We start from the raw sequence: 12,622 nt of genomic DNA on the forward strand, positions 1-12,622 counted from the left end.
GGCCCCTCAGACATCTGCAAGCATCCAACAACAGACTGACCCCCAACCCCACCACAGGGGCTCCAGAGCCCCCCAGATACCAGGCAAGGCTGCAGAAGCATGCAACACCACCCCCAGACATCCCTTTTCATCCATGGCACAATGAAAGGTGTGGAAATGGCATCAGGTTTTCCAAGTCTTTCCCAACTCTCAGAATATCAACACATGAAAGCAGATCAGCAATCCTCCATTAAAGGGAAATGGAAGTTAGGCTGGAAGACAAAAACTATTACTGTGAGAGATCAAAGTCCTCACTGGCTATCTTTCTCAGGGCCTCTGGGAAAGGAGACATTAGAAGAGCCAAGAGTCCTGGGGGCTGTCCTGTCGTCCAGCAGTTATACACCATGTTAGAAGAAACATGTCCAAGAAGGTGTTTTGAGCCAGGATGGATAAGCCTGTAGGCAGGTTCCACAAAAGCCAGCAAGTCCTAACCCCACACTTTCCCAGCTGCCTACACTACCAACTCAGCTCCTCTGCTCCTCCAGCAGCTATTCGACAGCTGCTTTCTAGCTGCATCCTTTTCCCCAGTCCTAGGGTTCAGCAGCCACCTCCATGTAAAACCAGTTCTTTCCTTCCCCCATATGGACGGCCCCACTCCCTCTAGTAGCACAGGGGTTGCATTCATGACATGTTCTGTCTAGAGTTGATCGGCTGGTCACCTCTCTAGAGAATTCTCCCCTCCTGGGATCTATTGATGACACAAATTTATAAGTAGGGAAAGAGACTTTCAGGGAAACCCTTTCAGAGGACGTACACATTTGCCTCTCTTTGTAGGAGTGAATGGTGTGTGTATGTGGGTACACTGGCTAACCCAGTCCCTTGACTTCGTGCTCCACATCCAAGTTCTCTATGTAGACAGCAAATCTCAGAGGGTTATACCTAACTTCTAGAAACTCACTGGACAGTGTAAAAATGAGTGTCCCTGTGTGTGGTGCTGGGAGGTACCGTTTCTTGTGGTTACTATGTACATACCAATAATATAGTTTAAAGTCTAACTTTTTTCCTACTACGAAATGAACAGATACAGCAAATCTCTCAAAGGTTGGGGTGATGCTCAGGAAGAAGCTGAAACAAGGCCTGATCCCTTGAGGTCATCGTATCTGGCAGAAGCACAGGACCTTGATTATTCATGCCTCCTGATCGAATAGTAATTAATGTGGTTTGGGGGAAGAAAGGAAAACAAGAGGAGTGACTAGGAGAAGTCTCTACGTAATAATGATGGAATATTCTTATGACAGGCTAAGTATCATGCTCACCACTGCACACTCATTAACCTCCTCCAATCATCATACACTCCTAGAAGGCAGAGGCTCACCGGCACAGATGAGGGCATGTACCACACAGCAACCCAAAAGAGCAAAGACATTTTTAAAAACTCCTAAACTCTTATATAGAAGAGGAAAAGGCAGAAGCAGTGACAGATTTTCTCTTCTCAGGCTCTAAAACCACTGCAGATGGTGACTGCAGCCATGAAACTAGAAAATGATTGCTTTTTGGAAGGAAAGCTATGACAAACCTACGGCTCACAAAGGTCCGTACAGTCAAAGCTATGATCTTTCCTGTAGTCACGTACGGATATGAGAGATGGACCATAAAGAAGGCAGAGTGCTGAAGAATTGATGCTTTCGAATTGTGGTGTTGGAGAAGACTCTTGAGAGTCTCTTAGACAGCAAGATCTAACCAGTTAATCCTAAAGGAAATCAACCCTGAATACTCATTAGAAGGACTGATGAAAAAGCTGAAGCTCCCATACTTTCTGGCCACCAGACGCGAAGAACTGACTCACTGGAAAAGACCCTGATGCTGGTAAAGATTGAGGGCAGAAAGAGAAGGGGGCAACAGAGGACGAGATGGTTGGATGGCATCACTGATTCAATGGACAAGAATTTGAGCAGACTCGGGAAATGGTGAGGGTCTGGGAGGGCTGGGGTGCTGCAGTCCATGGGGTCACAAAGAATGGGACACAATTTAGTGGCTGAATAACAACAACAACAACAAACTCAAGGGTTTCCCAGGTGGTTCCATGGTAAAGAATCTACCTGTAAATGCAGGAGACTCAGCTTTAATCCCTAGGTCAGGAAGATCCCCTGGAGGAGGAAATAGCAACCCACTCCAGTATTCTTGCCTGGAGAATCCCATGAAAAGAGGAGCCTGGTGGGCTAGTCCACGAGGTCGCAGAGTCGGACATGACTGAGTGACTCAGCCTGAGCACTAGCAAACTCACATTAAGGAAATGCAAACAAAATAAATAAAACAACAGAAGAAATTCTTAAATTATATGTTTTAAATTTTAAAATTACAAAGATTTTCCCTGAAGCATTAATAGTAAAAAGTTATAAATAACTTAAGTGACCCAACAATAAGGGAATGATTTTTAAATGTTTCTTTTTATGAAGAGAATGGGGAATGAACATAAGTAAAAAATATTCAACTTCAGTAGTAAACAGAAATATAAGACTGCTGTGAGAGTCTATTTTATAACCATGTTGAAGAATTTAAGAGCAAGAATGTTTAGTTAAAATCTTACCCCCACCGCTTACTAGTTGTGTGGTCTTGAATACATTAATTAACCTCTCTGTTTCTCATTTTTTAATCTGGGCTTCCCTGATAGCTCAGTTGGTAAAGAATTCACCTGCGATGCAGGAGACCCCAGTTTGATTCCTGGGTCGGGAATATCCCTGGAGAAGGGAAAAGCTACCCACTCCAGTATATTCTGGCCTGGAGAATTCCATGGACTGTACAGTCCACGGGGTCACAAAGAGTCAGACACGACTGAGCGACTTTCACTTCACTTCACTTCAATCTGTCTACCTGAGGTTAAAAGTTGACCTCCCTATGCCTGGATTAATAACAGTACCTAACTCCACAGGGTAGCCATGAGGATTAAACAAACTAACATACGAAGAACACTGACAACAGTACCAGGTACATAGTAAGCACTAGGAAACGGTATTTTAATTTGATACCAAGTGCTGGTGAGGTTTAGCAGGAACTTTTTTCTTATGATCCACTGTTAGAGAGCAAAACAACTATTTTGGAAAGGTCGGTGGTACCATCTATTAATGTTAAATAAACAGGCACGTACCCTATGATTCTATACTCTACTCCTAGAGAAACACTGCACACGTGCCTCAGGAAATGTGTACGCAAACGTTCACAGCAGCATTACTCATAATTATGGTAATTGTCTAAGGGCTCACCAACCACAGAATGGACAATGGAATATTACACAGCAGTGCAAATGAATGAGTCACAGGAACATGAATGAATCTCAGAGACTACACTGAGTAAGGTAAAAAAAAAAAAAAAAAAAAAAGGCAAGCCTCGAAAGACTATATATAGTCTATCAACTCTAAAAAGCTTAAAGAAAAAAAGGATATGTCAATGTATTGTCTAAGAATACAAATATATGTAATCAAAACTATTTTAAAAAGCAAGGGGATGATAAACACGAAAGTCAAGGTAGTGGTTGCCTCTGGAGGTGAAGAGGGGGAGGGTCGGGAGAATACCAGATAGTCTCAGTAAGGTTAGCAACATCCCAGCTCTTAATGCAGGCAGGGAGTTTACATGTGTTTGTTATTATGCTTTATATGTTTAACATATACAAAACACTAAGGGTGTTTCAAATAAGACATCAGAAAAACTAACATATAATATTTAATCAGCAGATATGCCTACCTAAAGTGATAAAGAATAAAAACACATTATTAATAAAACCACTGGGAAATGTCTTCAATGAAAAAATGAAACTGAAGAATGTACTTATAAATGGACACTTTCTGAGGGTTTTTATGACAGGGGAAGTGTTGACACTATTTGAAGTGGAAAAAAAATAGGATTGGAATTACTGCTTAATTTAAGAATCCAATTCTATTAACAATGCACATCTGTGCACACACAAAACAGCAAAGGGAAATCTGCAGAAATGCAAACAGTGCTCATCGCTGGGTAGTAGAGGATGGGTATATTCTCTGGTTCACAGGCTCCAGAATTTATTATAGGTGTTATATTTTTATTGAGGGGGAAAGCTTAAGAATAGAGTGGCTACAACACACCTGAAACTCTGCATAAACTATGCAGACCTCTCAACAAGCACTAGAGGGGAGTCAGGGAGAGGGATTCGTGGGTGAGTTTTCTTCTTGCTATTTCTGTTGCTACACACACACACACACACACACACACACACACACACACGCTCACACTCACACACACACAAGCGGCCCTCTGGGAGGGAGAATGGGTCTGGCTGAGGCAAGGTGCCAAGCCTGAGATTCCCCACCCATTAGAAATCCTCTGTAAGTCACCGTGCCCAGTACAGCCCTACGACGCTGACCCCGCAGCAGCTCGCTCCTCCCCCATGACAACGGCCGTGGCAGGGGCGGGATGGAGCCAGCTCTGCCGGTTCTCCAGACGGAAGCCCCTGCCTCAAGCGGCGGCCAGCCGAGGCCAGCGGGAGGAAATGGAGCCGACCACATCTGAGGCCTGGCGAAAGGAGCAACAGCTGCCTCGGAGGCCGCCAGCGCAGGAGAACCAGGTCAGGACGCAGAGGCGGCTCCTCAGCCTGACAGCGAGAGAGCCCGCCTTCGCTGACACCACACACACACACACACACACACACACACACACACACACCCCTCGCACACCCTGCACACAGCGCCACAGCCGCCGGGGCCATGGCCCAAGCCACACAGTGCACGTCCCACAGCCAGAAAAGCCCCCACGAGTCCCCAGCCAGACTAGGCAAGCCACAGCTCCACCCACCCAGCTGCTCATATGCAGTTCTCACCACCCACCTCCTACCCCCAAAGTCTAAAAAGCGAAGGAAATGAGAAACTTTGCCAACATCACAGTCCATTGACAGAGAGCCAATCCTTAACTAATAGCCCCATGCATTCTCCCTAAAAGTGTCCCAAACCCCACAAAACCTAATGACAGTTCCAGTGTGTCAAAAGGTCCAGCACTGGAGGACAATGATGGTAAGAGAGCAGCTAATAATAGTTCTGAGGGCTAGGTGCTAACCTCTGGATTAAAAGAGCACTTTCCCTGGTGTCTGAGATGGTGAAGAATCCACCTGCAATGCGGGAGACCCAGGTTCCATCCCTGGGTTGGGAAGATCCTCTGGAAAAGGGAATGGCTACCCACTCCATTATTCTTGCCTGGAGAATTCCATGTACAGAGGAGCCTGGTGGGCTATAAGTCTATGGGGCTGCAAAGAGTCAGACACAACTAAGCAATAACAATTACTCAGTAACAGTTATTTCATGTTTAAACACAACCTTTTGAAGTCTTCCAACAACCCAACCCCCATTTTAGCAGATGAGCAATGGAGGCACGTGCTCCAAAGCCTCGAAATTGGTGAGTGGCAAAGCCCAAATCTAACATCAGGATGACAGTGGATGCCCATGGCCTCCTAAGCACCAGGGTTCTAGTCTTTCAGAGAATGCATGCCCACATTTGCAGAAGAGTCTAATAACTATGGATTTCAGCCTCCTACTTGAACCCCTGTTGAGTGAGTTTGCCCTCATCCATTCCTTTCTCAAAGACTTAAGAGGATTTCCGTGTTTTGTTTTGTTTTTTAATTCAAAAAAGGAATTCTTAAGCCACCACTCAAAAACCTATAGGAAAAGTAACTTTTGGCAGAGGAGCCTGGTGGAGGCCAGTCGTAAGACAGACTTCACACAGTGGGTTAGGAAATGGAAAAGGGGGAAACTGACACTTAGAGAAGCCAGGAGGCAGGGAACCGGGGAGTAATCTGGGGTCCTGTACATGTTTATCTCAAAGTTCTGTCTTCAATGTTGGAAAAAAGGGCAATAGAAACCTCAGCCCCTTGTTATCCATTTTCTCCTCCATGAGGTTAGGGGTGATGAGGAAGTCAGCAGGAGTCTTCCCACCGCTCTGTGGCAGACGCCCACCCCCATACCTCCCTCCCTAGATTTTTGTGTCATTCCTGGATTCCGGTCCTCCTTCACTCCCTCCTCAGAGGTGCTCCCTGCCCTCCTGGAAACCTCACCTATACCCAAGGCTGCACTGCTCAGCCTGCACCAATAACTTAAAGCATCCTTTCTCCTGGACTGTTCCTCAAGCTCCTGGCCTGCTCTCCAAGCAGCGCATGTATCCACCTCGGTACAACTTAACTCCAGCACATTCAAAACCTAACTCAGCACCTGTTCCCCTTTTCCAGCAACTCTTCCTCTGAACATTCCTTTATTACAATTTGTGTAAAGAGTCACTATCTTGGGGATCCTGGCTCAAACCTTTGATGTCCAGTCACCTTTGATGTCCTCCTCTTGATGTTTCCATGTGCAATCAGACCGCAGTCCTGTCAACTGCTCCTCTTGACAGTATTCCAGATCTGCCTTCTTTCAATTCTCTCCTTACTTCTCTCTCACAGGGACAAATGCAGGAGGCTCCTTGACCCGACAACCCACCTCTGCTTTTGCCCCAGCACACTAGCTTCAGAATCATGTTCAATCCACTAAGCCTCAAACCCACATCCCCCAGCTCCCAGGCTAGGGTGCTCTCTAATTCACTACTTCAGTCTTCTCTCTTGACATAAATGACAGAAATAAATGAACAGGTAAGCAAATAGATAGATAAATGTATCGAGGGCAATAAAGAACTTTCCATCTTGCCATGCTGCTTCAAGGAACTTAGCTTTATAAATATGAACTTCAAAAAATATATTCTATGTATTAGTGAAAACTGCAAACTCAAGATAAGGATAACAGTTTAGTAAATTATGATATAATTCAGTGGAATATTAGACAGTCATTAAAATCCATAAATTATGAACACCAGGGAAATATACTGGGTAAAGTGGGAAGTGAATATCACAGTGAATGAACTATGTAAAACCATGCATACAAATGATAAAAGAGGGAAAGTCAGAGTTTTTTAAGTGAAAATAGCTGTAGTAGCCCCAAAGAATTATGAAATTTCACCTGTGGATACTATCAACACATTTTAACAATCATACCTTTCATGTATCAATATACATAATTAAGTATTCATTCATCCATCCCTTCAACAAATATATACAGAGCATTTACTATCTGAGTGTCAGTTTTAGGCACTGGGCATACAGCAGTGACTGAGCAGTCCCAGCCTCACGGACAGACTTTATAGATGTTGGATCTGTCCTGGGTCCCATTCAAAGGTAAGTTCCTTGAGAGCAGACATGTACCACTATCTCTAAAATGTGTGTGGCAGCATAAACCTGTTATGTACTCTGTGACTTTGAGTATGTGATGAAGGCATTAAGAACTGATACTAACTGTAAGTTTATCTCTGAGTGAAGCTGCCCTTTGTGTAATTACTGAGAATACCAAAGGCATGCATGCTAAGTCACTTCAGTCATCTCAGACTCTTTGTAAACCCATGGACCGTAGCCCACCAGGCTCCTCTGTCCATGGGTTTCTCCCAGGAAAAATACTGGTGTGGGTAGCCATTCCCTTCATCCAGGGGATCTTCGTGACCTAGGGATTGAACCTGGTCTCCTACATTGCAGACAAATTCTTACTGTCTGAGGCAGCAGGGAAGCCCTTGGGATGATAGAAATGTTCTTAGATAGTGCTGGCAGTTGCACAACTCTGTGATTATACTAAAACCACTGGATTGTACACTTTAAATGGAGAAACTGTATGTTATATAAAGTACATCTCAATAAATTCAAATTTAATTTTAAAAAACCTTTAGAGAAAATCCTCATTTCTATCTCCATAAGAAGCTGGAGAAAGAAATGGCAACCCACTCCAATAATCTTGCCTGGGAAACCCCATGGACACAGGAGCCTGGCAGGCTATAGTCCATGCAGTCGCAAAAGAGTCAGACACGACTTAGTGACTAAACAACGACAAGTTTTTAAAAAAGCGAAACACTTGCTCCAGGAGGGGAGGGCTGACCAGCCCAAAGGTAGAAGGAAAGGATGGAGGAACAACAGGAATATCATTTAAAAACTCTTCTTAGTAACTCCTTCACACAAGCGTTTATCACTCCTTCTATTTCCTCATTGGGTTACGCGTGAAAGTGATAATACAATGGCCCTTAGCTCGGGGAAAGTGGTGGTGATCAAGACAGGGAGACCATCTCCCACTCCACTGCCAAGTATTGAAGGGACGGACCCCTTAGGAGAGCAGGGTTGTAACTTCTGAGAGGAGATGCGAGCAAGAGTGTGTGGCCGTGAGTTCTGGGTTGAGGAAGAAAGACATGAACTCTGAAAGTGTGTACACCAAGGTCCCCAAAACCAAGAATCATGGACGTAAATCCTGCTGACCAGTTGAACACAGTCACAGATAAGTCAGACATGAAATGTAGGATGGTTCAAAAGGTCCCTATTACTTAAAGGGGGGAGGGGAGAAGTTTGCAAGAGATTCGGTAAAATTTTAACAAGTGAGACAAAGAGTATGTATTAAGCAATAAGCATGGCCTTAAAAAGCTAACCTTTGTTGAAAAAATGAATCATGTTTTTAATACCCATTATACCAGAGGGCGCTGCCACTGCAAGATAACCTTACGCTCAACTCTCTGTTCCACACAAATGACCACTCCAGAACCTCCACAGAAGGACCCGGGGCAGGTGGGCAGGTGGCCTGCTAGCTCTGCCCCAGCCTTGGGACATATCCGGGGCTCCCACTTCTGGCTGTCTGGGTACTACCACAACATTGCCAAGGGGGGTTAATCCCACATTCCCAGCTGACAGCCACACCCTGCCCAAGGCTGAGATGCTTGCTCTTCAATCCTCTTCTCAAAAGAGAGTGGCAGTGGCTGAACCAGTTTTTCTGTTTGTTTAAAATTAGAAGTATATTTTTATTTGGCTTCAGCTATCAGAATGTTTTAGTATGAATTACTCACTTTTTCCTACTTGACTCGGAGGCTGGAGAAATACACACACACATATATACACACATACATACACACACACACACACACACACGTATAAATAACTTTCTATGGATTTGCTCCGTAACTATAGAAAAACCCCGAAAGAACTTTTTGATCAACCAGTACTTTCCAGGTATGTCCTAAGAGTTTACATTTTTCATCCTCACAACCCCTTATTTTACACAAGAGAAAACTGAAGCATAGGAGGTTAAGTAACTAACTTGCCCTGAGGTAATGCTGGCTGGACCAGTTTTAAAGTCTCTCTCTTTCACCACCTCCGGCAAAGATCCCTGGCCAACACCAAACCGCCTAGGGAAGGGGAGGCAGGGGTGCTATGGGCAGGCACTGCAGACAGAGGGGCAAAGGGAAGTGCAGAAGAAGGCCGGTCCCTGGAGGACTGGGCCCTGCCCCACCTCTCTGCCCGGGGACTTGGCAAATGAGAAAGGAGTTAAGAGCTCACCTGAGCTGGACGGTGCGTGTGACCAGGAGAGTCCGTGAATAGAGGGACCAGACTCCCAGCCCCCAGCTCTTCTAAGACGGCTTGGCTGTTAAGTCTTGGACAAATCATTTTATCTATCTGGGCCTCAAATTTCTCATTTGCTTTAAAAAAATGTCAGGAAAAACTGAGAATCTGTTCCAGATACAAAGAGACTAAAAAAACCTGACCAATGAATATGCATGATCTGGGCTATCTTCCCCCTGCAAGATAAATGGTGACAATTGGCAAAATTCGAATAAGGTCGGACAGATGAGTGTTACTAGTGTTCACAAGGTCTGTAGATTAAGTCTGTATTGGTGTTGTGTCTGTTAATTTCCTGATTTTGATCATTGCACTGTGGTTATTTATGTGGTTTTAGAAAATCCACATTCAGTATTTAGAAGAAAGGGGTGTCACATTTGCTACTTACTTTCAAAAACTTATAAAGAGACAGAAAAGGAATATGGCAAATGTAGCAAAATGTTAACATTTGGGCATCTGAGTGAAGAGAATTCTTTGTACTATTCTTGCAACTTTACTGAAATTGCGCCAAAATCAAAATATTTTTTAAAAGAGTTATGTTACTAGAAGATCTCTAAGACTCTTCCAATTTCTGTGAAAAGGTAACATTATCCACGTTTTACAGACAAGGAACAGGAAACGGTAGGTATGGCTCCTTGGTAGCAGAAGAAGGGCTTTAGAACTCAGGGTGTCTGACTCAAGTCCTTGCTCCCCAACAGCGCCCAAGCTCTCCCAGCCGCTGAAGGACAGTGAGCCCCAGACATCACCCTGGGCACTGGATGAGAACTGCAGGCAGAAGTCCAGTAAAGAAGAGGATACTTGGGCAGTTTCGGGCTGGCTGTCAGGAGATTGAGAGAGTCTCAGAATGTAGACCACTGCCCTCCCCACCATCTAGACCCTCTCCTTCCCCACATACAAAGCACACCCCAAGGGCTAGCCTGAAGCTTTAGCAACACGTACAACCCACACAAGCACCAAGAGAGCACACAGGGCCCCCCCTCCCCCCCGCCCAGCACAGAATCACAGCCCCCTGCTTCCCAAACTAGAGAAAGCCGCTGCGCATCAATGAAGACCCAGAACAAAAACAGAGCGGCTAGAGTTTGTTTGTTTGTTTGTTTTTAAGGTGAATTATACCAACGAAAACAATAATTAACAGAAAAATATGTATGCTTCTATAATACCTTTGTTAAGTCAGAAGGAAAACAAAGATTTCAATCCAAGAAGCTAGAAAATAAACACTAAATAAAAGGCAGGAAAGAGAAACTGGTAAAGATAATGACAAAAACAGTTGATTAGCAAAAGAAAAGTAGTGGTATCTATAAATGAATCTAAGAGACAGTAAACCAAAAGGCCAATAAAATAAGCCAACTTCTGGCAAGCTTGATCATTTTTAACAGAAAACATAAAAATTTACATTAGAAATGTAAAAAGAATATAACCAAAGTCAGTGATTAAGAACTGCTTTACTAAAAACTTAGAAAGCATGGACGAAAGGATGATTTTCAAGAAGTGGAAATATTGAAAACACTAATCATGAAACAGGCTTCCCTGGTGGTTCAGTCAGTAAAGAATCTGTCTGCAGTGCGGGAGACCTGGGTTTGATCCCTGGGTTGGGAAGATCCTCTAGAAGAGGGCACGGCAACCCACTCCAGTATTCTTGCCTGGAGAATCCCCATGGACAGAAGAGCCTGGCGTGCTACAGTCCATGGGGTCGCAAAGAGCTGGACACGACTGAGCAGCACAGCACAGCAATCACAAAACAAGTAGAAATCTGTCAGAGAGCTACCCTTGAAAAAAGGCACCAGGCCCACTGGTTGTTTATTACATTATTTTTCTAGGTCATAAAAAATGATCATCTTTCTTATTCGTTAATTATCCCAGATCCCTGTGAGGTAAGCACTACCTCTCTATTTTTAAAGACAAGAAATCCAAGGGCTCAGAAGGGCCAAGGCACTGTCTCTAAGTAACCCAGCCAGACATGCTCACAGCCTGACATCTCCAGGAGAAGGCCCAGAAAACCCAGTGTCTTAAAATGTTCCTTAAGTACCTCTGTGATAAGCCAGGCTTGGAAACTTCTGGCCCTAGCTTCTGACCACACTTGAAGTGTGGTCCAGGGAATTCCCTGGTGGTCCAGTGGTTAGGATGGTGTGCTTTCGCTGCCGAGGGTTCAGGTTCAATCCCTGGTCAGGAACTAAGATTCTGTAAAACTCAAAGCAGGGCCAAAATAAAGCATGATCCAGTAGCATCTCCAGAGAGCTTGTTAGAAATGCAGACTCTCAGGCATCACACCAGACCTGCTGAGTTAGAGAACGTATTGTACAGAAACGTCCAGGTGATCTGAATGGACATGAAAAAATGAGAAGCACAGGAATGGTCTCTATCAGTCTGATCTTAAATTTCTCTTAAAATATGCAAAAGCAGTGCTTGTCCTCTTAGGAAAAAAACAAAACAAAACAAAAAACCAACTGTTAAACTACTAGAACTAGATTTAGTTATATAAACATGTAAAAAAAAAGGTATGGCAAAGTAAAATAAAAACATTAAAAAATTAAGACAACTAGTATTTGCCAAGGTACAATGAAGCATTAATACCATTAACACATAAAGTTCTCTTATGAGTTCATAAGAAAAATCACACACAAGAATAATAGGCAAAGCAAATCAAAATATATTCACAAAGAAGTGCAGATCACACCTAAATACAGCAATAAAAATTTTGCTAATCAAAGTATTTTATACCAGTTAAAAATAGATTATAGTAAACATACTATTTTTATAATCTGGGTAAAAATCACTAAAGACATTTAAATTTTTTAAAATATGACTTATAAAGACTGTAAAATTTTAAAAGCTATAACAACATTAACAGGAGGAGTTCTGAGTGGTAAAATTACAGATGTTTTCTGTATTTGCATACCTGAACTTTCTGATTTTTCTATAGTGAATTAGCACTCTTTATAATCAACAACAAAATAGTTAACTACTCCCTAGAGTTTGATCTTGTCTGAAATTTAATAGCTTTTACACTTAAGTCTTTCTTGGTTTTTCACAAGTGTTTGCATAACACTTGGCCTTTTCACAAACCATCACAGCATTTAAAGGCATGTCTTTTCAGTCCTCATCAAGCATTGGGAGCCCCAAATAAACAGAGCCCCTTTTACATTACTCCGAAGACCAGCAGTTTCTCAAACTCCTGTGGGTAGA

The 12,622-nt window shown here is 43.4% G+C and overlaps 1 protein-coding gene across 4 annotated transcripts in view; it reads right to left on the reverse strand.

Annotated features, from left to right (window-relative positions):
- The window catches only part of TET3 (tet methylcytosine dioxygenase 3), a 112,381-nt gene that overhangs the window by 65,300 nt on the left and 34,459 nt on the right, over positions 1–12,622 (reverse strand). The window lies entirely within an intron of this gene.

Source organism: Bos javanicus, chromosome 11, assembly GCF_032452875.1.
Source record: "Bos javanicus breed banteng chromosome 11, ARS-OSU_banteng_1.0, whole genome shotgun sequence".
In the NCBI taxonomy this organism is placed as follows: Eukaryota; Metazoa; Chordata; class Mammalia; order Artiodactyla; family Bovidae; genus Bos; species Bos javanicus.